The sequence below is a fragment of the Motacilla alba genome, chromosome 3 (assembly GCF_015832195.1).
Source record: "Motacilla alba alba isolate MOTALB_02 chromosome 3, Motacilla_alba_V1.0_pri, whole genome shotgun sequence".
Classification (NCBI taxonomy): Eukaryota; Metazoa; Chordata; class Aves; order Passeriformes; family Motacillidae; genus Motacilla; species Motacilla alba.
Window position 1 is genome coordinate 8,145,237 of NC_052018.1, and position 27,041 is coordinate 8,172,277.

At 40.0% G+C, this 27,041-nt stretch overlaps 1 protein-coding gene across 4 annotated transcripts in view; it reads right to left on the bottom strand.

Annotated features, from left to right (window-relative positions):
• The window catches only part of KLHL29 (kelch like family member 29), a 387,930-nt gene that overhangs the window by 152,203 nt on the left and 208,686 nt on the right, over positions 1–27,041 (bottom strand). The window lies entirely within an intron of this gene.

The following is a 27,041-nucleotide window of genomic DNA, read 5'->3' on the forward strand; positions in this document are numbered from 1 at the left end:
CATATAGATTTTCTAAATCGTTTGTCAGATTTAACCAAAATGCTAATGGATCCAAAAATAAATTCTAATCTATCCTAAATATCTGGTTATTATTTGTATTACAGTAGGACTTGGAATTATCAGTTGAGGATGAGGACACAATCTCTATACATTTCAGACACAAACATCATCATAAAAGTTTCTCAACGTTTATCTCATTTTACAACAGCCTCCTCATAGCTATACTCAATTTCATTTAGGAACAAAAGTACCAGCAGCTTGTAAGTATCACTGCTTAATGCTGTTGAAACCTGGATCTTACATTTGGTAAAGCCAGCAATTGTCTCACAAATGCAGAGTTTGAAGGAAAAAAGCTGTCATGCAGGTCAGGCTTTGCTCATGTTTCATTCTGGTCAAAGCTCATGATGGAAAGGGAGCAGAGCCAGATCAGCCTCAGCAAAAGGATGGGCACCTGCACAGAGCTGCTGATGCCAGTGGGTTGGACATTCCACAGAGCACCTGCACCTGCTCTGTGTGGGGCCAGCACTTCCCAAACGGGGAGGACTTGCTGTCCTGGCACCAAACACCTGTACAAGACTTCTCCAGGGGCCAAGCCAACACACTCAGGGAACCTGTAATGGGGTGAATGTATCCTGGGAGTTGTTCTCTCCATATACCCTGGCTGCTTGTTCAAAAAACCTATTAGGGCACGGCTTTAAGCAGGAGGGCAGCAGATCCTGGCTGTCAGTGATAATCCACTGCCAAAATCAATATGGTTGGCAAGCTTGCTTCACAGATATTTACGATCAAAGAGCACATTTCCCAGGAATGTGTTGTCAGTCCCATTGTCTTGGCCCAGTTTCAACTCCAGTAATTACATTTCTGCCCACCTAATATTCCCCTTTTGCTTTGAGGAGATACAGGAGCCCTCTCATCCAGTCCCATGCTGTTTCACTGCATCATGGCCACGTTCAGCACCAAGCTGGACACATGGAAACAGCTTTCTCTGTTCACATTTTTTGCAGCAGTTGCTGCATAAATACCTTTGTGATTTTAAAAGAGGTGAAAAGTGCAAGATACTCTTGTTGTTGGTATTTAAAAATTATTTATTTGCCTCTGGAACTAGTCATCTAGAGACATATTTTAATTTCCTTCTCTTTCATGAGTAAATTTTTACATTGAAATGATTTACCAAAGGTTGAACTAGGTAGGTCTCAAATTTCTTTTCTTTTTTTTTTTTTTTTTTTTTTTTTTTTTTTTTTTTTTTGTAAAATAGCTATAAAATGTGATTGTCTAAAGCTTTTCAATACCAAGCTTGAGGGAGTTCAAGCCCTTTCAGAACTAGCCAGGAGAGCTAACTCCATCGGCAAACTAAAAACCTGCCTTTCTCAGTGGAATAAAATTCCTGTTTACAGCTGTACAGGGCATAATATGGGAGGTTTTAAACTTGTGACATTTCCATGTCTGGAAAAGCTGCCACACAGTCAGCACAGCATCTTACCTTGAGCTGCAGGCCCAGGGACATCAGTAGCATTATTTGAACTGGAAGTGTACCACAGGGAAAGAATGGTGTATCTAAAAACCTCCCCAAATCTTTTCTATATTCAGAAAACAGGCGTTTCCCCGATGGGAAGAGAAATCTATTTCCAGCTGTACGTGCTTCCAATCTTGCTTCTCCAAAACATCTTGGTCGTGCTCAACTGACCAACTCCTTCCCATTAGAATTTTTCTTGGGGAAGATCTCTGAATGCACAAAGTGAGAGAAGGCACTGGGGTTTAATGTTTTAAAAAAATATTTTAAAGACTAAGCAACTGTTGGAAGCTGCTCTGAGCCAGAAACTGGTCAGATCAATGCTGTAAACACGGGTTTGTGGACTAAGGAAGGTGTGCTACATACAAGTCATGATCAGTCGCCTTTGTCTGCATTCCCTGCACTCCTCTGCCTTCCCAAAGGGACCATTTGGAGTGTTTAAACAACTGCAGTTTTAAATAGACACCCTTAAGCATATTTTGCATTAAAATGTAAAAAGAGTGCCAAACAAAACAAGCCTAGCAAAAAATAAAACCCAGAAAAGAATGCATCTGAGAAAGACTAATAAAGTACGAGTGCATGAATGTATTCTGGAACATTTGCATGTGTCAGAGGGAGTGGAAAGGAGGTGAGCATGATGAGAAAACAAGAGATGAAACACAAAATGACAGAAAAAAAAGCACTGGTTTGGGAAAAAAAGAAGCAGGGAGGGAAAAGATTGTCTTGCAGATAGGCAAAACCTCTGTGTACAACATGGGGGGAATTTTTTAAGACTGAGCTTTCATCCACTAACATCAATGGGGTTATTATAACTAACTTGGTAAGATCTAGGGGCAGCAGCTAAACAGTGTAATCCAGGTACCTAATTTTGGTGTCATGTCTACTTTTCTCTGTCGGCTCTGTTAGAAGCTAGAGTCTGGCAGCCCTGGATAACAAGTGGTCTAAATTACTCATCACTCTCCGGATGGTAGGAGCCATTGTAAACTCTCTGACTATGCCCCTGTGTGCACTGCAGCAGAACCAGAGGAAAAAAGGGGAAAAAATGACAAAGAACAGCACCCAGCTACATTACAAGTAGAAGAAAGAAATTCAGGAACTCTATGAAGAGAATGATGACCTAAACCAAAGAAGATGGGATATTGGAAGTTAAATTATCTGTGCAGAAAAACTGAATGTAAAAAGATTCAAAGGAAAATACAGTCTATGTAGCTGCAGCCTAGTGCATCTACAGGGAAAAAAGCCAACTTCGTCCCCCTACAAAAAACCCTAGACTAAACTAAAGGGAGTACATAGGAAGGAGGGATATTTTTTGTTTTGAAGTATCTAGTTCCTAATTTAATCTTAATCCACTCTGACATTTATCCTCATGGATAATTCAGTATACAAATTTAAGGCAGAAAAAGAATCTATAAAAATAATAAAATAAGAGCTGCTTGCAAGGGCAGTATCAGCAAAAATTGCCCTTGGGTAAAAATAGTTCCTACTGCTTTGTGTCCCTTTCAGCTTCAGGCAATGTACCCAGATCCCAGGAACTACTTCTTTTCCCCTTGTGCAATCATTTGTGGCTCTCATCCAGCCTCTGATTATGCTAATTGTATTTGATGGAATTTGTATGTACTCTCCTTCGCTATCGTCTCAGCTGAACATACACAAGATGCATTTTTAATTTTTAACTCTTCAAAAATAAATATATAACGCAACTTTCTCCCCAAGGTTGTGTAAAAGTCAACGTTATTACTACTTCTAAACAGCAAATATATAGCCTTTATTACTAGCAAAACAAATAACCCCTTCTATATTAATATGTTGCAACAAAGCTTTTAGTTAGTGTGAGAGGAATGTCATAATGTAAGAGTTTGCATAACACAGTCTGATCATGTCACCTAGACACAATTCCGTTTGCATTAAATTAAATCCACAATCATAAGAAGTGCAACTTTAATATAAAGATACAGGCAAGTTGGCTAGATCAAGAGCCGACATCATTTTGAGAGACACTCAAAACTAGAGAGACGGTGAGCTGTTGAAAAACCATTCCCAAGGGTTAGTGATAAAGCCCAGGACTTAAATTCCTGAATAAATTGCTTTTTCTTTTCCTTTAAAAAAGCATTCTTTACCAAGTTGCTAAATATCAAAACCTACTGGATTTTGTTGAGACAAAACCAGATGACCTTAATGGCCTTAATCGTAGTTCCTTGACTGTCTTCAAGACCCCAAATGCAGCAGTGGCTGGGTTTTTCATATTTCATGGAGATCTCTGAACCTCTAAATTATTCCTTCTGGAATTATTCCGGAAGCTAAAGAAAAATGTAAATGCAAGAGTAAAGGACTTCCTTCCTCTTCTAAATCAAAATAGGACTGGCTTTCCATTATTTATTTAAGTGAATTTTAGTGTAAAATGCCCAGTGGGCCATCCTGTGCACCACAGCTCCACTCTTCCACAGCTGAAGCCTCCCACTGCCTGAGTCCCTCCTCAGGCACAGGACACTGACCTCCCAGGGCACCTCAGCATGGGACCATCCAGGCTGACCACCACAGCTGGCCCTGTCTCCTAGGGCCACACTCCTGGGGTAGTCAGGCGTCTTCAGTACCACAGGGAAGCACTGCAGCGATCTCGATAATTGCCAAGGCAGAGAGGGCTCTTGATTTCTGCCCAAGTCCAGAGAGATGGAGTTAGGGTGGCCAAACCTGAAGCCCGACAATCCAGAGGCACCTAAATGCCCTTGAAAGCCAGGCTTGGAAAGGTTGTCACCTCCAAAAATGGGACATGGAGGCATTGGAATGTCAGCAGAAATGAGGCTGAGGATGCAAGCTGGACAAGGGGTTTGGGCATGTTCCTTTCTGCCTCCCAGCCCCAGTATCTTTAATGCCCACAAGATTCGGTGTTCACGTCTGAAGGAAGCAGTGGTCAGCCATCACCCTGCTTGTGCTAAAGCTTTGACCAAATCTTTTTGTTATTGTCCAGGCATCTGATGTGCCGGTGCACATTCCTGGTGTAAATATTAGTTCTGGAGGCTGGGTCCCCAGTCACCCACAGTTATGGACTCTCATAGAGAGTAGTCAGCCCTTTTGAGATGGGCTCCTTGAGCTGTTTGATAGGAGTGAGAGCTCTCTGCATGTCAGAATCTGCCATGTGAATCTATCTGTGGTGGATTTGGCTCTTTTCCTCAGTCTCTGTTTCTTCATTCTCCACCCTTGTACAACGAACTGACTGCCAACCACTTCACTTGCAAGGGTGGCTGCACTTCACTGGTAAAACGTATATCATTTATTTGGAGTTCAGAATAAAAGTAAGTCTACTAAACAAACAAACAAACAAACAAACAAACAAAGAAACAAACAAAAACCCCACCAAAAACCAAAACAAAAAAACCCCCAACAACAAAAAATCCCAAACAAAACAAAAAGAGATTCTTCAGAACTCTTGCCATCCCTGACATATTCTTAGAACACAATTCCACAGCAGCTGAAACACATAAATCATCCAAAATAACAGAAACACTTCTCTCTACCTCATGTCTGCTATTACCTAACGTCTTTGTGATTCTTTAGGCACACTTGTTATATACATGCAAATTTTAATTAAGGGAAAACTTGGCTGAATACTAGATAAAATTATTTGTTGTATCATATATTTGAAAAGCAATGCATCATTCTAATAGATTATTGAATGGATATTTCCAAATTTCTATAGAAGTGTTTAGCTAATGCAAATAAAGAAAGATTAATTGAATAATTTATTTGATGGACAACAGCATTATTCATTAAATACATTATTCAACCACTAGTATTCAACTAGTACTGATTAATTAAAATGAGAGAGACAATTGCTTTTAAGTACAACTCATTCAGATCCCAGTTTTGGCTCCATTAAAAAAAGGGCTTTGCAGAGTAATGTCTCAGTGAGAGTGTAGCTGGTGCAGATATTCTTTGTGCTAAAGGAGCCATGTCCTGATTCACAGTGTCCTTGACCAAATATATCTGCATGACTGTGGTAGGATTTGCACCTCTTAATGAATTGCCTGCCTATACCAGGGCTGGATTTGACCATCCTCAGCCGCAGAGGTATTTTAGCACATGGAATAGATTAAATGAGATCATTTAATTTGCAACCTGCAAAGCAGGTCCAGCTTGCTAACTGCTCCTGCTATGCTCTTCTTGGAAGCTTTCAGATACCAGAAAGAACTAATCTGGCATCCCCTTTGCTACTTGGTTTCCCAAGTGTTTTGCAAACACTCTTCCATCCCAGGTCTAAGACCTCCAATTACCTGCTAAAGGCCCAACAGCGTCCTTACCCAGCCTGGTGACATGCCATGCCTATGTCCCTTCATGCTGCAGGACGCAGAGCATTCCAAGCATCACCTACCCAAGCTGCTGTGTCACCAGGCAGGTCCCCAGCAGAGCCCATGCTGCTTTGCCCTGCCAATGGGGCACCACTGAGACAAGCCAGTGAAACCACCTGTGCTTCAGACACATCAGCTTCTTCTGCTACATCAGCACAAGCATTTCAGCAAGTTCTATTCAGCAGGAACAATGAAGAACATCAGGCCTGAAGAGCAAAAGGCTGACAACAGACGAGTCCACCAGATCGTGGGTAAAGGCAAACACCATATCTTTAGTCCCAAGTAATTACCTCCTAGCAGCACACAAAAGTGGAGAAATTCTCATTCCCCACAGATGGGAAAACCACCATCTGAATTAAACCAGCCTCATGATCGTGACAGAAGGCACATTTAACACAGCCTGCACATGACAAGGAATATATATCGTGCTAGGACTTTATAGACATAATAAACCCTTGTTAAGTGCCCACCAAACACACCATGGAGAAGGCAGCCATAAAAATTGGCAAATAAAGACCCTCTTAAAGTTTAGCAGCCATCTAAAAATATTTTACTATTTAACCAAGTATCTCCCCTATTACAAGGGGGTTCAAGGATAATTTTCAGGGAGCAAGGCTCAAAACAGTACAAGAAGAGTTAGGATCACACTGACTAAGTATTAACTGAAACAAGTTTGCTAGCTTAATTAACCCTACTATTTTAAGTAGAGTTTCTTTTAATGATTCAAGACACATTTCCACTCTAATCCTCTACTCCCGTTTGGAAGGAAACAGATGAATGCGATGAAATGCAATGAAGATGATAAATTCATGCCACTCGAAAAGTGGCAAATGACATTTACTGGTCTCTCAGTTCCCATTTCATGATTGATATGGAACTATAAACAAGAAAATAAGTACTGTTAAAAATCTTTCTATACAGTGGCAAGTAGGGTTTTAATGGTGGCTTGCCTGTGCTTATTAACAAGCCATGGCAGTTGCTGCACACTGATCAGTAACTGCGTGAGAGCTCAGCCTACTGTGGAAGTCCTGAGTCTATGTACTTTCAATTTTAGAGCATAACCATCATACGCTCCACAAACCAATGAAATTTCTAATAATACAAACCAATGATGTGTTAAATTGAGACACTTCTAGCTTGAATGCCAAAAACTTCACTATGATTTAAAGGATCTGCGCTTACCTTTCTCTATCAATTTACTGTTAATTTGCTACCACTAGAGCAATTTACAAAAAGGAAAAAAAAGAAGGTAATATTTTATTTAATTTCTAATACCAATCCTGGTCATTTCCAATACACACTCAAATGCCATTTATTGTACAAAATGCAATATAGTCATTCAAGAGGAATAAGAGATGCAATGAGAAGTGCTGGGGGGAGCAGGCAAAAAGAAATCACTCTGCAAAATACCTGCACTTAGAAATAGGTGGCATTTCTCCCTGCTCCCCTTAGAAGAGGCTGAGGCATTAATAGAAGTTTAGGTCTTAAATGTTTGGCTGTTTCGATTATACCAGGCATTCTATATTTTGTTTATTATTTATGACACACTTTTACTGCTGTGCTGGTTATCATCAAATTGTAGCTTCACAGATAACCTGTATCAAACAATATGTCAATGGCCTATGAAAATACGGGGTTTTCCAAAGGTGCCTTGCACCTTATTTCACCCCAACTTCTCAAGACAGAACCTAACCATTTATTTATGATTCTGTTTGTACTTTATACCAAAATCAGACATACAACAGGCTTTTTCTCCCCCCCAGGATCTTGTTACCACTTCCTACTCAGATACTAAGATATATTGTAATGACCTTGCATGAATCACATTGACGTCATGCAGACTAGTCTGTGGAATAATTATGAAAATACTGTTTAATTTCTGTCTCTAGGGGCTTTCTAAAAGTCCCTTAAAATTTTTGCCACATCTTTACACAGGCAGATAATGGTAGGACAAGGGGGAATGGCTTTAAACTAAAAGCAGAAAGATTTAGATTAGATTTTAGGTAGAAATTCTTCCCTGTGAGGATGGTGAGACATTGGAGCAGGCTGAACAGAGAAGCAGTGGCTGCCCCTTCCCTGGGAATGTTCAAGGCCAGGTTGGATGGGGCTTTGAGCAAACTGATCTAGTAGAAGGTGTCCCTGCCCACAGCTGGGGGCTTGGAACTGGATGTTCTTTAAGGCCCCTTCCACTCCAACCCATTCTGTGATTCTGAGATCTTTCCCCTCTCCAACTGACTTCTGGAGTAAATAAAAGGTCACAGCTTCAAAAAGAATGGAAACTGGTCAGGGTGAATTCAGGCACCTTTAATACAGAACATTTAAAATTGGCTTTGCCATTAAACTACTGTCTGGCCAGGTGAGACGTGGCCTTCAGCAAAGCAGGATACACTGAAACCACTGTAATCCTCTGTGCAGGAGTTGCACTGCAGAGCAATTTCAGAAACTGCAAACTTTGCTACTAGACAATAGCAGAGTGTAGCTTGAGTCTAACCAATCCCTAGTAAAACCTGGTGAACGCAGCAGCTCTACCAAGTATAGATCTGACCCTCGGGGTTCAGGTACAAGGTTAGAAATTGATAAGGTAATTGTCCAACATCAGAGCCTGCAGTAAAAGCACTTGCAACAATTAAATGTTAACTTTTTATATCAAAGGACAGCAGGAAAGATACCTCACCCATCAGGATCTCCTCCTGCCCTCCAGCTGGCTCAGTATCATCACGCCCAGACTACCTTGTTATGTGCCAGATTCAGTGCACAGTGAAGAGAAAGGGCAACCAAAGATCTCAGACCTCATTTGTGTGTAGAAGGCTCTAAGCACTCAGGATGCCTTATGGACATGGTACTTAATAAGCTACCCTGGAAAGCTGCTCCATGTGTCCTTGGTTCAACACCCACTCCCTGCACTGCTGGGAAGTCCATTACAGCAGCACAATTTACTGCAGGAAGGAATGTGCAGGCACTCTGGCCCTGGACACAAAAGAGCAGAAGAGACTTTAAAATAGATCCTGCTCTGCCCCAAAGAGTGTAAAGTGTTTTACAAGCAAATGAGGAGCCAGGCTACTGGAGGTGTTCTTAAATATAATTTTTGTCCCGTGGTTTATAAAATCATAGCGCAACTTAAGATGGAAGGGTCACTTTAAGGCTGTTTGGTCCAACCTCCTGCTCAAAGCAGGGCCAATCTCAAAGACAGATCAGGTTGCTCAGGGCTTTGCCCAGTGGAGTTGGGAATATCTCCAAGGATGGAGATGCTACACCTTCTTTAGCCAGCCTGTTCCAGTATTAGACCACCTGTTTTAAGCAACTGATTGAAATTTCCCTTGCTGCAGCTTGTGACTTGCCTCTTCTCCTCCTGCTGTGCTCCTCTGAGAAGGGTCTGCCTCTGCCAGACCCCTAAGGAGCTCCCAGGAACCAGTCACCAACTTCATGCCATGATCACAACCATTCAGGACTTGTATTCCAGGTAATTTTTCACCCACCTTACAACATACCTACCCAAACCCTAGAAATAACAGCCCCAATTTGCACACAAGGATACTACGGGAAAACTCTCAAAAGCCTTGCTTAGGTCACAGTGACTGTCACTGCTCTCTCCTTGTCTGGTCTAGTGTTCTTCTACCATGGATACTAATTTAATTCTCCAAACTCTGGCATTAGGAATGGAGCCACAGAGACCTGAGAGCACACCTTTCTTGGATGTAGTGCCAGATAATCATGCACTGAGAGTATGTCCTTGTGTCAGAGTTTCTTGGGCAAAATCTGAGATTAGTCTGGGCTTGATGAGCTCCTTGATTTCTAAGAACACAACACCATCTACAGAGACAAAGCTACTGGTGTTTATATCTAAGGAAAGGCACTATTTACCCGCTGCCTTCTGAACAGAAATAATCACTAAGAGACACAAGTCTTTCAGCAAATCATTTGTGTATGAGGTAATTTGGTGAAAGCCCTGTATCACTTGGTCACATCTATGCCATGGGAGATGTGGGCACTAAGGCATAAACATCCTTTATGTCTTTTATCCCTACTGTGCTGTTTCTTTGGCACTGCTAAGGTGCAACCCCCATGGGACTCCTGGGGAAAGCAGGGCCAGGACAAAGTAGGGGAAATCAAAACAATGCAAAAAATGCATAACAGGCTCTTTAAAACAAGGTCATTTCTGGTTGTGAAGGACAGGGATGAGTTTAGGTGACCTTATCTGATCTTTCATGAGTTTTGGATGCTCCACAGTCTAACTGAAGGCTCCCCTACTCCTTTCAAGAAGAGACACCTTTTGGTTTCCAATGCTGTTTGCCACCGTGCTTCTGCACACACTTCTGTATTTATGCATGCAGATGTACCCTAATAAGCCTTTCTACAGCAGATATTCCTTTGTCACTTACAATCTTGCAACTACCTAAGCATTAATTCCTGACCAATTTCTCAGTATTACACATAACAGTTGTGCTGCCTGAATTGCTTTTGCCAACTGACAAACTTTTCTCTGGAAACAAAAGGATTTAGGGACACAAATAGTAGTCACTGGTTGCAAAGTCTTAACTATACCTAATATTTTCTTACTTGTCTTTTTTTTTTTTTTTTTTTTAAATTTAACACCAGCAAATGACTTCTTACAGGCAGGGAGGTGATGCTGACTGACTACTGTAAACTTTGATTCAACAAGTTTAACTGCATGCTCTGCCTCCAGGTAAATGGTGAGATTTTTTCACAAGCTTCAGCATTCCAGATGTCAATGTTTGTTTTTCAACACACATTCTGACAGATGAAAGTTTAGTCACAGAAGTATAAACTTCTTAAATGGCTTTAGTTATGTCATAAGTCACAAGATTTGCCACTAAAAAAGTTTCTCTACTATAAAAATAATACCAATAAAAATGGTGAGAAACACACTGTTGGTTGCAATACAGTTCAACATTTCTATCAGTTTTTTTTTAAAACTTAAAAGTGCTTTTCATTTGCAATGAAATTTTCATCCATCATACATCCCCCTGAAGTCATACAATCATTAAGGTTGGAAAAGACCTGCAAGATGGAGTCCGACAGTTAACCCAGCTGTGTTTACCACTAAACCACATCCCCAAGTGCCACATCCAAGCCCTTTTTGAACATTCCCAGGGATGGTGATTTTATCCCTTCCATGGGCAGCCTACCCCAATCCCTGACCATGCTCTAAGTGAAGAAATTTTTTCTTAATACCCAATCTTAACCTTCTCTGGTGCAACCCGAGGCCATTTCCTCTCATCCTGTCACTTACTGGGGAGAAGAAAACGAGACACACCCAGCTACAACCTCCTTTTAGGGAGCTGTAGATAAGATCCCCCTGAGCCTCCTTTTTCAAAGTGACTCCAAAATTTCAAAGTGACTTTGAAATAAGATCAGCCACACGTACCACTGAAAAAAAAATCTTAACATTTTTTAAAAGAGGAAAGAAAAGTCCTTATTTCCAATGTCTTTTTGTGTTAACTTTTTTGTTACCCCCTCTAAAAAAAGCTGTGGAGGAACATGGGTGTCTTGCTCAGCAGTGATAACTGTGATGCAGAAACAGAAAATATCCAGCACTTCAGCAGAAATACCCTGGGATGTTTCCTTGAATGTCTTTCACACCTCTTCCATCAAATACTTTTCATCCCATTTAAAACAGTAAGCTGCCTTACAGCAGGTCTTGCTCCGTGCAGACAACCAACCAGTTGCCTTGCCATCCCTCCCTCCACTCTTCCAGAAAATGACCTGGAGCTAAAAATTCTCTTGTTTTCTTACAGAGGTAAGAAAACTTCAGATACATGACAAGTTCATAAATACCTTTAAGCTAACTTTGAAGTAACCAGTCCTTACTAAACTTGTCTGTTCTAAAAGGTAAAAGTGAAAGTCAACACCAGCTCTGCGTCTATTGAACTACATAAATTCTTTTAATGACTGTAAATACAGACTATACACTGTCATCCCATTCATCACCACTTACACCTCTCTAGATGCTCTTCTTACCTTGATATACATCTCTTGAGCTCCTTTCTCCTTCCTCGTCTTTAATATCAGTGTACATTGACCATCCCATCTTGCCAAAATATTAATAGAAAATTTCAGAACATTAGATGCAGTGCTATTGCTTGGACACTTTGCTTGAGTACTTTCATGCCACTCACCATCTCTTGCTTTTTTTTGGTGCATAAATCACATTTTCAGTTGGATTAAGGCAAAACCGCCCCAAGAACCACTGAGACAACTGAGCAGTCATGCCATGGACCCAGGTTGTTTCTGTTCACTGACACTGCTTAACAGCAAACATGCCACCTGCTCTCACTAAAGAAATACATTTACAAGCTTTAGTCTCTACCCACAGTTTTTGCCATGAGACTGTTTTTTTTTCTACCACAGATACTCAATTGCAGCATCACTGTCATTTTCCAAAACGTAAGCTCTCAAAATGTTAGCTGCTGTTAAATTCTAAAAACAGTCTAAGTAATAGCTGTGTTTGTAGAAGTTCATCTTCATTTATGGATTCTGAAAAAGGATGTGTAGGCTTATAGCTGTCTGAAGTGACAAAAACCAAAACCCTGAAACAAACATATCAGTGCACTCTCGTTAGAGCCCTAAGAAGTGAAAGGACTGAGGTGTTGGCATATTTGGGGTCACGGAAGGCACAGAAGGAACACCCCATGAACACAAGGACTGCTCAGACTCTGCAGAAGAACCCCAGGGCCGAAGAAGCTGAAAGAGTTTTAATATGAGCAGCTAAAGACTTCCTGCACTGAGCCTGGCTATATCTTCCTAAGCTGGAAAGACAGAAGGGCAGGCAGTTTATGCACTGTGCACCCAAAGGCTAATTCAATGCCCCAAATGCTTCCCCACAGCCATTTCAATGACTCCAAGGGAGCTATTTTGCCAAAAGTATTATGAGAATATTTTTATTTCAATAAAATGGCTACCTTGCCAGAATTAATTCCAACAGATGTTTCAGCAATTATAAAATCACTTAACTAATTATCTCAAATACCTTTTTGGCTATCTCTACTATGATAAACACCTCAAACTAAATTATGCTGAATAAACTGCAGTGGGATTGTACAAAACCTTGGCTTTGGGAGAAACAGGATGGAAGTTAGTGCTTGGTACTTAATGTCATCAGCATTATAACAATTCAGCTAAAGTATATATAATTTTGTTGCTGACCTTACATTATTATATAATTAAGGTAATTTAAGTAATTACTTGCTAAAAAGACTAATTTTGTTCATCAACGTAAAGACTCTCAAAGCACAGCAATATGAGGGAATTAGATTCCAATACAGCAATTTGGGAAGAATTAGAACCTCCAGTGAATAAAGTGAAATGGGAGTAAGCAGTAAAAGGGAAGAAAGGACAGTAAAAGTTCAGGAAACTTGGTTACTACTCTGTATTTTGAAAGAGACATCCCCTGAAACTCCCAAGTACTCTAAACATAGTAAAAATTTTCTTGTCACATATAAAATATCCACTGTGAGACTTGAAATTGTAAACTTAAATTTAATAAGGTGCTAAAACTCTCCCAAGCCAGACAAGCAAAAATATTTCCTTAGGGATGTTCTATAATCAAAGTGATTCTGTGACTCTACTGAAGACAATTTTGTCTCTCCCCTTCAAAATATGATTATCCTAGAAGATGCCAACAAATTAACTCTTTAATTGAGTACTCTGAGAATGCAGCAACTTCAGTTATTTCAAGCCATAAGCTCATCCATAAAAATATCCCACCTAATGCCTGCACAACAACGTAATTGTAAACAACAGAGTTTTTCCTCTGAAGAAATGCCTTATTATAAATGATGAAATAAATGACACACTGGTGTCTTTTGCAAACTTAAAAAGAATTAAGAAAATGTCCAAAGAATGCTACATTTGAGAAACTTCCAAGTGAAGTTTTTTTGATTATTGTCAATTCATTACCTCTTTTAGAGGTGACAACCTCCTTGTTGAGGAAAACCTGTGTTCAGACTCTTTTCAAATTTTTTTTCTGTCTCTCAACTTTGTAAAAAAAAATCCTGTAATCCAAAATAATTTATCCAGCTTTAACTTTGCTTGTGGTTTAACCTTGATGCTATTTTGAACTGGATGATGGCAGGTACCTGCTTTTATGACAGGAGGAAGATTCTGTTACAAGTAATCAATATTTTGTTTGTTTAATAACTAAGGGATTGCTTGAGTATATAACTGAGGAGTTAAATATTTGGCAGGGCTATGAAACATGTTAATTAAAATTTTAAGTTACATGAATCCTACAGAAGGATTTAATAGAAGAAGCTACACTTGAAAAGAATATTTTAGTACTTCAAGCAAGTGTGCCATGCTAATAATATAAAGTTTCAAAGTAGTTTATCTATAAAGCCAGGAGACTTTGATATACACAATCTATATTTTTTAATGCAAGTGACAGAACTTTCAAGCACTCTTAAGAACGTCAAGCTTAAGAATTTATGGGACTGCAATGATATTGCAAAGGAGACAGTTTTTCAAAACAAAATTTCAAAGGCATTACAGAACCCGGTGAATTAGGAATGGAAACTACTGCCCAGTTTAAATACAACACTGCAAACAGAGAAACTCACCACTGATCATATATTTAAGATAGAAGAGGAAAATGGAGGATCCCAAACAACCCCCACAGTATCCAACTGCATTTTGGAAAACAAGCTGCCACCTGGACTTAGACCTGAAGAAATGACAGCACCTGTAGAATTTTACCTGTAATTGATACTGGTTTTAGTTGAGCATTAAAATGTTGTTGTGACTTGAGTTTTTTAAAAGGCTTCTTGCATTAACCCCCAAACAGCCAGACAAAGTGAGCCAGCCAACAAGGATAAGGCAGAGTCCATGTGGGATCTAACCTGAATTTAAGATGCTTATTTTTCATTAAACTTTCTGTCTCAAGTAATTACTTAAACAAACTGGAGGTTAAATGATATTGAGGTTTTAAGTGAAAACTTTTAGAGTTGCTTCATCAAGTCACAGATTAAAGCTTTCCTCTCATTACAAAGCTTCCTGTTTCTCACAAACATTTTCAGTTTTGCTAGGTCAGAAAAAAGACCTTTTTAAATAGACTTGTCATTAGAATCAGTTGGATTATCTATGATAATTATCTGTGCTCCATTTTAGAATTTAATATCACTTTCCTCCACAATAAACACAGGTATGATTTGCGTGGGTGATGCAGTTTGCATCTTTCTGGGGGAATAATGAAACAAATGACAAGTTTTATTGCTTTTTTTTGACACCTTTTTTATATGAAGAAAGAAAAAAACCCATAGATTTGTGATTAATAGCTTTGTTTGCTTACTTCTGTCAGGTTCTCCTCCAGGGCACAGTAAGAATCTTACAGTTGACACTAGGAGGACTGTCATGTCCCTGAAATTGCACTGCATAAACAATTACATGTAATTCAGCTCGTGGTTTCCTCAGAGGCTTCCTCAAAGGCTACATTATTTGGTTTCTGACTCTAAAATATCTTCTCTGTCATGTCTTCCAACACTAAAAATGATAAGAGGAGACTTTATCAAAGCATAGTGCTACCTCACAACGGGAAAAGCCTTTTCATTCTTTAACATAGGGGACAAAGACTGAAGGGATCCAGTTGTTGGGAGCTGCAGAATGGTACATTCAGAGAGGAAATAAGATGAAGGCTTTGCAATTAGCTAACCCCTGGAACATAGTGCCAAGGAACAAAGAGCTAACCACTGGGACATATTGTCAAGGAACAAAGAGGACTGTCCCTCATGAATCAGACTAAGAATGAAGGATATTTTCAGGCCATGATCTTTGTCCCTCATTAAGGATGGGATCTGTTCCAGGACCACTGGATCAAACTCTGTTGCCTTTCAGAAGGTAATCACAGGCATCATCTGTGGCCCCAAACTCTACAAATATATGGAGGAACTAAATCTCTTATATTTTGGCTGAATTGGTTATGAGGAAATAAAATGTGTCATAGACTTCAGAAACAGTCAATAGTAAAAGGAAAACAACAGACTACTATCAAACACCATTGCCTGGCATGGAAAGAGATCATCTCCAAGCGCTTTTTATTGGAAAAAATGGTGGGTAAGTTTAGCTTTGGGCTAATAAAATACAGTGGAAAGTGATAGGTGTGAGGAGTAAAAAGTCTGGAGAGCTGTTCTTAAAGCAAAGGAATACTGAGAAATTAACTTCTGACGTGGAAATATTACCTTTTCCTTTGACCCCCAAATAATTTTCAGCAATTTTACATTTATATGAAACAGAACTTTGGTTATTTGTCTTTACTGTCTTCTTGTGAAGCAGCGTTGTTCAAATATTTCCTTGTGTATCAGTGTCATCACCTAAAGAACATGCAAAGATCCTGTCTGAAAGATTCAGTCCTTTCATGCACAACTGAAGAATTGAAGTGGTTTGAGAAGTACAGCCAGGTCTTATGGCTCTGAGTTCCATGTCAGCCCATCTACAAACACTTGTGTCCGAGTAAATGATAGGCAGCATTAAAGAGAAAATGAGAAAAATTGTGTAAAACTCATGCAGTCCAGGTTTTCAGTGTGAGCATTAATGTGCTCATCATTCTTCAGAATTGAGCCACTTCTCAAGGAAGTTCAAAAATAAAATATAGTAAGCAGGATGAAATATTTTCAGTCATGAAATATTTCCACTGCATCTTACCACCAGAGAATCCACTGGATGAAAAATGCATTTCCAGGAGTAAAATAAAATAATATGACAATGTGAGAAAATGATTGTTGTAAAGTGTTTACTCCCATCCCTGAGCATGCAGGCTCCTGATGTCCTTGGTGGGGATAAATTTGACAACCACTCTAACACATAATGTGAACAAAAGGTCTATCATATCCACCAGTGTGAAGAAACTGTCTTCACAACACAGAGCCAGAATGTCTGCTGATGCTGATTTTTTCAGCTAATTCTGTGTTCTCCGGTTGATACGCAACTTCTTTTTTTCTGGAACTATTAGCATCCTCTCTACAGCTTCAAGGCTACTTCCTGAAATTGTCCTTTTTATAATATTAGTCTAGGAAGACTGGCATGAAATAAAACCCTGACAAGAAATCAAAGAGTAAGTTATTTTCTAAAGGAGTTTCCCTGGAGAATCAGGTCAAAAGCCTACTTCCAGCCTTGAACACTTGGAAGACATGAAAGCAAGCTTTGTTTTAGAAGCTCAGATGTCTACACACAAAGATGATAATTGTTTTCTCTTTTTTTCTGTTTATTGCTTTTGAAGAAATTCAGTTCGAGACCCGGGATGCATCAAAGGAAAATGTGTATTTGGATGAGCTTTGTTTGATGGCAGGAGCTTTCCTTGTTAAGTCATCAAAACAGCCTGGAGTGAGAAGGCAGCAGAAGCTCTTCTGGAAAAAGAGTACCAAGCATCACTGAGGACAATCACGGGCACAGAAACTCGACTGCTTTTATGTTCTCTCCTTTTATGTGCACACAATTAGGGAGCTGGATGTCACATGTGTGAGGAGCCGAGGCATCTGATCCAAAACTCATCAAGTCAATATAAACAAGCCCTTTGACTTCAGATGATCTTGGGACGAGCCCTCAAGGATTTTGCAAGTAAGAGCTTTTCCGACATAATTTGGATAATCTTCCAGGTGGTGGGGGGGGTGGAGGGTGGTATAAAAGCAGACCTGAGCTCTGTGTGTTGGTTGTGACATTGATCAGTCGGGGATGGCTTTTCTCACATTCTTTATTGCAATGCAAAGTCCTTTATGAGAATACCAGCACGTACTCACCTAACGAAATTCTTACTGCAACAGTCTAGAACACTGATAATGCATTTCTACGTTACAACAGACTCTTATGGCTTTTATTCCATTACAGCCTAAGGATATTGCCCACAGAGTGAACAGGGACACACTGCCCATGACCTCACTGCCAATATTCAGAAGGATTTGGTTCTTTTGCTGATCCTCTTTAGTCTTATGTGCCTTCTGCATTTAAAAAAAAAAAAAAAATCAAACCAACCAACCAACCAACCAAACAAGCCCCCAACTGAATAATCCAAACCACTAACTCACACTTGCACCAGAACATTTCTTTCTGTTGCAATCAAACCTCAGCCAGTTCAGCTTGCACCAGTCCATTTCAGGGACACATAATGAAAATGCAATGGTGTCCTTGAGACTGTGCAGGCAGAAGGCCCAGGCTGGAGGTGTGCCTTTCCCGTGAAGGCATGGTGTCACAGAGCTTTGCATTTCACCCAGTGTTCTTATTTTTTATTTTATGATTTTGTTTTTGCTTTTGAGAGATAATCTCCATTATCACATAAATTCCTGTTCAACACTTTTTAATGCATGTATTATTTATCTTCAGAAGATCCTTTATGCTCTTGTGTGAATTCCAATTGTTATGGCTCGTTTTAATTTCCTTTAAGGCCCTTGGCCACTTTTTCTGTTGCAGTATGGCTGGTTCCACTTAATAGAAGCTTTGTTATGCAGATACATGAAGCTTCTGTGTCCCACCTTTGAACTTCTGAATAAACTGCACCACTCCATCTGATATATTTTATACAGTCAAATACAAAAGAGATGACAGAGCCTAAAGCATGGACAAAGTCATGCTTAACTCTAGCATGTACAAAAGAAAGAATTTATTTTGGGATAGGTGTCAAGCAATTTAATTTTCAATTTATGTTCCTTTTGTATGATTTGGATGCTAATCTATATTGGTGATGACATATATGCATCTACCATGTGGCCATGCATTTGGCACAGATAAATCTTGTTATATCCAAAAACCTTCATCAGAGACACATTGTAAATAACAAAATTCTATAGCAAAGGAAGATGCTTCTCAAACTCAAGTCAGACTCAGAGGATTTGATCTCAAGACTGCTTCTGACGAATACTGATGCCTGAACATTAGATATTCAAGCAAATGGTACTGTTTGACAATACCAGTAGTAATTTCAAGTGTTTTCTCCTGTGTAATTTCTTTTTTCACAGTTTATCATATCAAAACAGTTTGAAGAGAGAAAATAGCCATGACTTTTCCATTTAACCAAACCCTTGTTTTCTCTCATTTATTTGTTGCCTCTAATCATGACACAATGAAGTCAAGTATTTGGGTAAAGGCCCTTCCTTTTATTGTGTGTAACATCATTAGGGACTGTGTGATTTGGATTTTCATGTCTGAATAGAAACAATTAGAAAATATGATTTACACTTTTTATTTTGTCTGGGAAAGCTGTTGGGATAAATTCTCCCTTGCTCTGTGTGTGGTGCGAAAGATTAAATTGGGTAAAGGGCTCAAAGGCAGTCTAGAAAGCTCCATCTAAACTTCCATTTAGCTCCAATCCCTCTGCCATGGGCAGCAATACTTTCCACCAGACCAGGTTGCTCCAAGTTCCATCCAGCCTGGCCTCAAATGCTCCCAGGAATGGGGCAGCCACAGCTTCTCTAGGCACTAAGGACAGGGGTGCACCACAATAAAGAGGGTTGTATTTGATCAGGTTTTAAAAGTTACAAGATTTGAAACACAAAGCTTTTACAGCCATCTGCCTGCCTATGCATCAGGAACCAATCAGAAGGCAGATGCAATGCTGTGAAGCATCTACTCCTTATCTAAACATGTGCAAGTTTGGAGCCTCCATTACTGTTCTCCAAATTGACATCTAAAATAATTTCATAGGTGCCCCAAACCAGACAACTGAATATACACACTTTGTTCCTCAGCGGAGGCCAAATTAAATTCAGTGCGTTCTTTGTGATCTTTGACCACCACAGTCACCTTGCACCAGAGCAGAGCAAGAAAAAAAATAATGCCTCAAATCCCTGAGATTTCATCAGAAGGAAAAAGATCACAGCACTACTGAGAGCAACTTAAGTGTTGAAGTCAGGTAGAAAAGATCACTCTTTGGGAGCCTTCAAAGCAACTGTTTCTCCCCAGTGGCTTTATAAGGAATTTATGCACTTACTTTACAGGGACATCTTCACCAGAACATAAAATTTAGGTGCAAATTAGGCATCTACATTCCTTCATATGATGTGTCGTTACTGGCTTGGCATAGAGATTTGCAAGAGATTGAATAAAACAGCCTGAAGGATATACAAAATACATGCATATAAAAATATACAGATAATGAATGTTACAGCTATATGCACAGACTCCTAAGACAAAACTGACTGCAGCACAAATGCTCACAGCAGCCAGAAATAGGAACACTCAGATTTGGAGTCAGGCTGGACATACCTCTCTGCCTCCTGCACATGGGGGTGGGGGACACCAAAACCCTTCACAATACTTTCTGATATTTGTTAAGTCCAGATAAAAGAAAGGGTTTGAAGTTTGGGATTCTGCCCTTCTCCCTCATGCTCAACCCCAATGCTGCTGATTTTATAAGATATCCCAAAGACAAATACCAGAGAATGAAGGGAGGAACTTGCCTCAAGGCTACTGAAATGTTCTTGGTAATAGGTTAAAAATGTGAAGCATTTATAGTGTCTTATGTTCCTTTTGATATTCTCCAGGCAATTTCCTAAATCAGGTTCAAATTTTAGTCATTTTCGGCTTTAGAACAAGCAGTGACACAAATGATTAAAAGAAACAACAACAAAAAATTAACACACACCCAGATGGTAACTATTATCTGAGCCAGAAAATAGAGACAAATACATCCACTTAGGGCAAACTAACATATTGTATTATATCACTCTGATGTACTGTAATGGGATATGATTTACATTAAAACTTGTGAATTAGAGATTTAACTTATGGCCTTTCTCCACAAATTACAACAACAAACAAGAGCAGGAAAATCAGCTCTAATAACAGCATGCATCCCATCACAATTTGATGGATTATTTCTAGACCAAAGCCATGGATAAAATTTTCAAATGTGCAATTTTGTAACAGTATTCCAGAAATATGATTTAAGCGAAAATCCTGATTCTCTGCAGTCAGTAAAGGTTTTATGGCAATCTTCCCAAGAATTGGGGTGTTTTACGTGAGAATTTGACTACAAAACACTCCAGAAGAGTCAGGCAGATGGTGTGACCATGGCTTATTATGTTAAATGTAAAGGTCTCAGTTGTGCTCCCTCCATCTGTTTGCTCATCCACCTCTTGTCTTGTATCATAACATCCTAAGATACCGATTTTAGGAACTATCTTCCAGCTCAGTGCGCTGAAACCCCCAGCACAAAAGGAGACAGTGCTTTGGGCTTCTCTTTGTTAATGCAACTGAGCTAAACAGATAAACAACTTGACAGGGATGAGTTTGCCAGATTTATTCTCTGTAGCAAATTGTAGTTCTAATTGCATAAGGTTCTCTTCCCTGCGTGCTGTCATCTGGTTTGTGATGTGGTGCACCTCTTAAGCACTGCAAAATCCCCCTCTGAGACAGCTGCATTTTGTGATGGATACTACACAAACATACACATAAACACAACATGTTTCAGTTCCCTAATTTATATAATGGCTTCATACAAAGATCCTAGGACTGAAAGTTACTCTGAGAGGGAGAATGACATGGTAAGTGGATTCCAATGATCTGAAGTTTTTTTCTCCCTAAGTGACTTGCCAGAGCCAAGCTCATCTGTATGCACCAATATTCTCTAAATAATAAAAAAAGGGGATAATGTTTCCTCTTCTGACGGATGTGCACTCAACTTTATCCACACTGTGCTTTAGCAGCTCTGAGAGAATGTAAAATAGCAATCTAATATCCTGCTTAAATTTGCTAGAAACAGTCACCGAGATCACGGAAGGCAACTTCTCCCTGCTGAATGTATGCCTGCCTGAAAGCTTGAGACTGGGAGGGGAATGATGAGTACCCACCACAGTTAAAACAGCTCTTTTCCTTCCTGATCTGTTGCAAAGAGGGAGGAAAAAACCAAAGAAGATATTTGGGCAATAACTGGGAAGCAGTTGCAACTGCAGCACCTCCAGCAGTGCTTAACCAATGTTACTCCAGCTCCTTGGGTGATGCTGCATCCTCAGCCACACGGTGAGCCACAAATGACATTTATCCTGCTGCACCTCCCCTGTTTTTGTTACAAGGTGCTGTGATTAAGGCTTGGATGGTGTCCTGACTTGTACCACAATCACAGCTCTGTTTACAGCACAGACTGACCTTTGCTTACTGACTGTAGAAACACGAATGATGTATCTCTAAATGTTAGCCCTTCAAAATAAGAAAAAAAATAAAAAGAATAAAATGAAAAAGGAAAAAAGGAATTATACAGCTTCTTGTGTCTCCTTGGCTTTGGGAGAGATTCTCCCATCAGTTAGTAATTTCTGAAATGAAGATGGTAAGAGAAGAGAGATGTGCAGAGAAGGGTGAACAAAATCCCATTTGGGATGGGTGTATCAGATAGCCAGGCTGGTGAGACTGCTCTGCTTGGGGAAACAGCTGAGATAGCTTTCATTTCTTTGAAATTTGTGCTCACTGCCAAAGGAAAAGAAGGGCAACAACAATGAAACAGAGATAACAGTATTATGAGAACTATGCCAGCAACGAAATGACAGAGGAAACAGTAACTGGAAGCAGAACACGTCAAGGAGAGGTGGCAGATCATGTCACTGTGGTTTATTCTGTGGCAAAAGAGAGATCAAGTTTTGCAATGCTCAGGGTCAGGCAGTAATGAGGTAGGAAGCAAAGCCACAGAAGTGACTCACAAGCAGGAGGTTACACTCTCCTGTGAAAACTGGAACTTCTCACAAATTTTGTAGTGCCGAATCCATTTTTAGCAATTGCCCTGCAGACTAATTTCTCCTTCATTTGCAACTGTCTAATATGTTTTAGTAACTGCAGCTATCCAAATTTAAAATAGAGAAGGCAGAGATTTTTCTTGCTACCATTTTTAGCATTCTGTCCTTTTTGGATGAGATGAATCATAATGTTTACTATGGTCTTTCATTTTAGTCCCCTGTCTTATACTCCAGCTGGAAGTGGGTAGGATAACCAGCACTCTTGCCCAGTTAACTCACAGTTGGTGTTAAGAGAGGACATAACACCTGAAACAGGATGGAAAACATACGTAGGAAGGCAGAGAGACATGCCATGGGGATTGCTCCTTTGCTGTTATGCTCAGAGGGACAAACAACTGCTCAGCAGGGTGATGGAGACCCACCAGCTCTGCTGCTGTGGCTCCAGCCAACCCCAGTTTGAGTTTGGACACTGCCAACCTCCCCATGGCACCAACCTCACTCCTGCTACAAGAAAGTAAAAGGACAAAACTCACTTGTCTCTCTCCCAGTCTCAATGGCAAGCTTGTGCCTTCCCTCCACAAACTAAGCAAGATCTGTCAGGAGAGCAAGGAGTGGCGCGTCATGACAAAGCTTTGTCACAGAGCTGAACTGCCAGCTACACATGTGGAGGAAGCATGTGCTAAAAGTGCTAGAGAAAAGTAAACAGAAAGCAAAAAGATACGGAAAAGAAAGAGCAATGGTAACAAGAGTTAAAAATATCTCATGTAGCTGAGAATAGCAAGCAGGATTTAATGCAGCTTGTTGGTGCTGTATAAATGTCTTGTTCTGTTCCATTCTGGTGCTATTCCAGGGTCAAGTATATTCAGTGTCCTTTATAATCAAGCTGTCAATATACAGTCTTGACGCTATACATTGATTTTGTGCCACATAAAAGAGGAAGTTATCCCTTTGTGTTCAGCACTGTCACAGCGACTTAGTATTTCTTAGCCCACAGTATTCAGTATCACCACCAAGACCAGGGTATCTGCCCGGCCCCACAGATTTCATCTGCAGTTTCTACACGTGTATGTTCTTCACAAACATGAATGATGATGTAATGATGATGGAATGTATGTTCTTCACAAACATGAATGATAATGTAATGTAGCAATTTATTTAGAAGCAATGGCAAATCTCTGAGGTTCCAATTTGTACCAAGAAACTGGTTACACAAACTTCTGTGAACTATAGGGAAAGGGGAAAGAAAATGCTCCTCTAATCCTCTTAAGGAAGATACAAAAATGTAGCACTTAAAAAAAAAAAACTGTGCACAGAATAAATGAGAATAACAATAATATTTAGCACTTACATGGTTCTGTCTCTCTTCATTACTCCAAAACTTCCCAAGAGAGATCTGACTGAGCCTCAGAGAGGCTACGTAAAGTGATGAGTTGTATGACTTGCCAAACCCAGCTTATAACACAGCCAAGAAAATTTGCACTTTCAAATTTCACATTTCTTAATATTAAGCAGGTTGTTTTCTTGCCAATTTCCCCATGTCTTTTTAACAATGAGCAGGGATGATACAAAGGCTCTTCCACCTGAACACCCAGCTACCTAAACTGCAAGTGAAAGCTTGTTATGCTTTCTCTATTTAAATGCTAGAAAAAGCAGATGTTGCCAAAGCAATTCTATAAGCACAAAAAATTCCATCATAATTGTCAGGTATATTTCTTTACTTTATATCCAGACAGTATTTGTCAAGAAATAGGTTACAAGTTAAGGAAGATGAATTCAGCAGGTGCAGGACTGAGCTTGCACAGTGCCAACACTCTCCCATTACAGGTTGATATTGATATGAGTCCAGCCTGCGAGGTGTTACCTGAAAATGGAACAAAGAGAAAGCCAGAACGAGCTCAGTTGGACACCTCAAAGGTGGTACCCCCAAACACAGCCTGACCCTGGTGTACACACATCTCATGATCACTGAATCATACAATGGTTTGGGTTGGAAGGAACCCTACAGATCATCTCGTCCAACACTCCTGCCATGAGCAGGGACACCTTCTACTAGACCAGGTTGCTCAAAGCCTCATCCATCCTAGCCTTAAAGATCTACATAGAAGGGAAATCCACAACTTCCCTGGGAAGCCTGTACCCTTCCCTCACCACCCTTAAAATGTTTCTTTCTTCATCTGATCTAAACCTGCCTTCCTACAGTTAAAAGCTGTTTGCCAATGTCCTATCACTGTAAGCTTTTAAAGGTCTCCTGAGAAGACAATTCAAAACGTTGCCAAGAAGCCCAATTCAGTGCTTAGCTGTATTTGTCACCAGACTTTCCTACCAGCTGACTTAAAGCTCCTATTTCAGGTATTGCTTCCCAGCCCGCGAATTCCCCTTTTATGTTTGTGCATTTTGTTGGGGATTTTTTCCCCTCCTACTTCCACATATATGTACAGAATTGCCTTGCACTGATAAACCAGTCAAGAGAAAGTCACCTCTGTATTCTCCAAGCCTTCCTCTCCTCCCATGAGGTGATCTTCCACATGTGAATGCCCGTGAGACAAGCAGGGGACAGCCCTGGCACGGGCCAGCCCAAGCCTTGGGGTTGTCTTGGGCTGCCCTCTCAGCTCAACCACTCTTCCTTGGTTTACTTGAGAAGATGTTACATGTGACCACATCGCAGACCTTGTTCCCAACAAACCACCTTCACCCTTTCCTTCTCACCTGTCACAGGGTGCCCAACACTCTGCTACATGCAAGCAGAATTAACTGGCCTTTACTTTGTCAGTAAACCCCAATGAATAATGTTTAAGTTACTCTCAGTGAAAGGTTTCTTACTAAACAATGTATTTGCTTCACTCTCCTTTTTTTTTTTTCCTAAAGATTTCCTGAAAGATTTGAAGTTGCCAGCCCCAAATCCTCAGGGAGCTGGCTGACTCACAGTCTTCTTCCAACAGGATCCTGTAGGTTTGTGGATATTTATCATAGGTGGTTCCCATTCCCAAAATAGACAGGGAAACTCTCTGAAAAAGATCCAGAGAAGAGTAAGATCCATCTGCCTGAATAAGGTCCAGCTGAACTGTTTCCAGTGATTACAAGATATTTCAGAGACGTTTAGTGGCCAGTCTCACTTGGCTTGCAGATAAATTTTGAGGTCTACTTTTGAAACAGGGAAAGTTCAGATGATGGATTTTTAGCATTTTCATAAATTAGGAGAACTACCATAATAAAGAAAAGCTGGGAATTCATGTGTATATATTTCATAAAACAGGACCACACACTGGTAGCCTGGGATTTGTGACTTCTTGAACCACCAACTACTGACATGCAAGATGAGCTGCTTCTCACTGGGACTGTTCTATTCAGAGCAGGAAGATGCTGGTCCCCAGGTGCCACGTTACCCATCCCATCCTCCCCCAGCACATTTCTCCTGCACCTTTTTGACCCAAGATGAAGTTTTCATCACCTTTAGATTAGGCATCATAGATTGCAAGTGATCACCATGCATACCGAGTGGCACATTAAAACTACTTTTTAATGTCCCACTATTAAACTTGCTTTCAATATCAAACAAAACATTAAAGATCCATTATTTCTCCATACCAGCTAAAGACTTTTTAATGAGATTAATTAGAAGAGAAGAAGAACAACGTATTTTTCAGGAGATCAGTTTAATAACACATCTAATGTTTAGTAACTTTAAATATCATCTATCAGATCTGATGTTATTTGAAAAATGCCTACGAATATTTATAGTATTTCAAGGGTGTGAGACTAAACACACCCTAAACCTGCCCAAAATAAACCTTCTGATTTTTTTATAAGCCCAATAGAGCTGTACAGCTGGGAAATTATTTGATTTTCCAGAAACACATAAATAAAATGTCCACCACGATCTATATATAAAATCTGAGATAAAGAAGTCATCAGCATTAAGCCCTCTTGTTCTGCTCACAGTTTTTAAATGGATTTGTAGGACAATGGCTCTGTCCCAATGGTGACAGGCTTCCTGCATAAATGACCAAATAGCAGCTATGGGGCTGTGAACAAAGAAATAAATGTGAAGAGTGAAATTTAGAAACACTATATCCAGGCAGCAAAGAAAGAGTATTTATGAGTTTATTTCTTAATCTCATTTTAGGCAGGGAGAAAAGAGACCAAGGAGAGGAAATGACACTTCACTTGCTCACTGGATCTCCTTGAGGATACCACAGACTCATCTAAAAAAGATCAGCAGAGATCACCTATTTGGATTTCTAACCTCCCCTCATCTTTCTTTCTTGCTAAAGGTTAATGACTAAGTGAAATGGAAAATTCACATACTTCTACAAAATCCCAAGGTCAAACATAAAGGGCAATCTCAAGCGAACCACAGAGTCACAGAATGGTTTGGCCTGGAAGGAAGAGACCTTCAAGATCATCTCATTCCAATCTCTCTGCCATGAGCAGGAACACGTTCCACTATCCCAAGTTGCTCAAAGCCATATCCAACCTGGCCTTGGACACTTCCAGGGATGGGGCATCCACAGCTTCTGTGGGCAACCT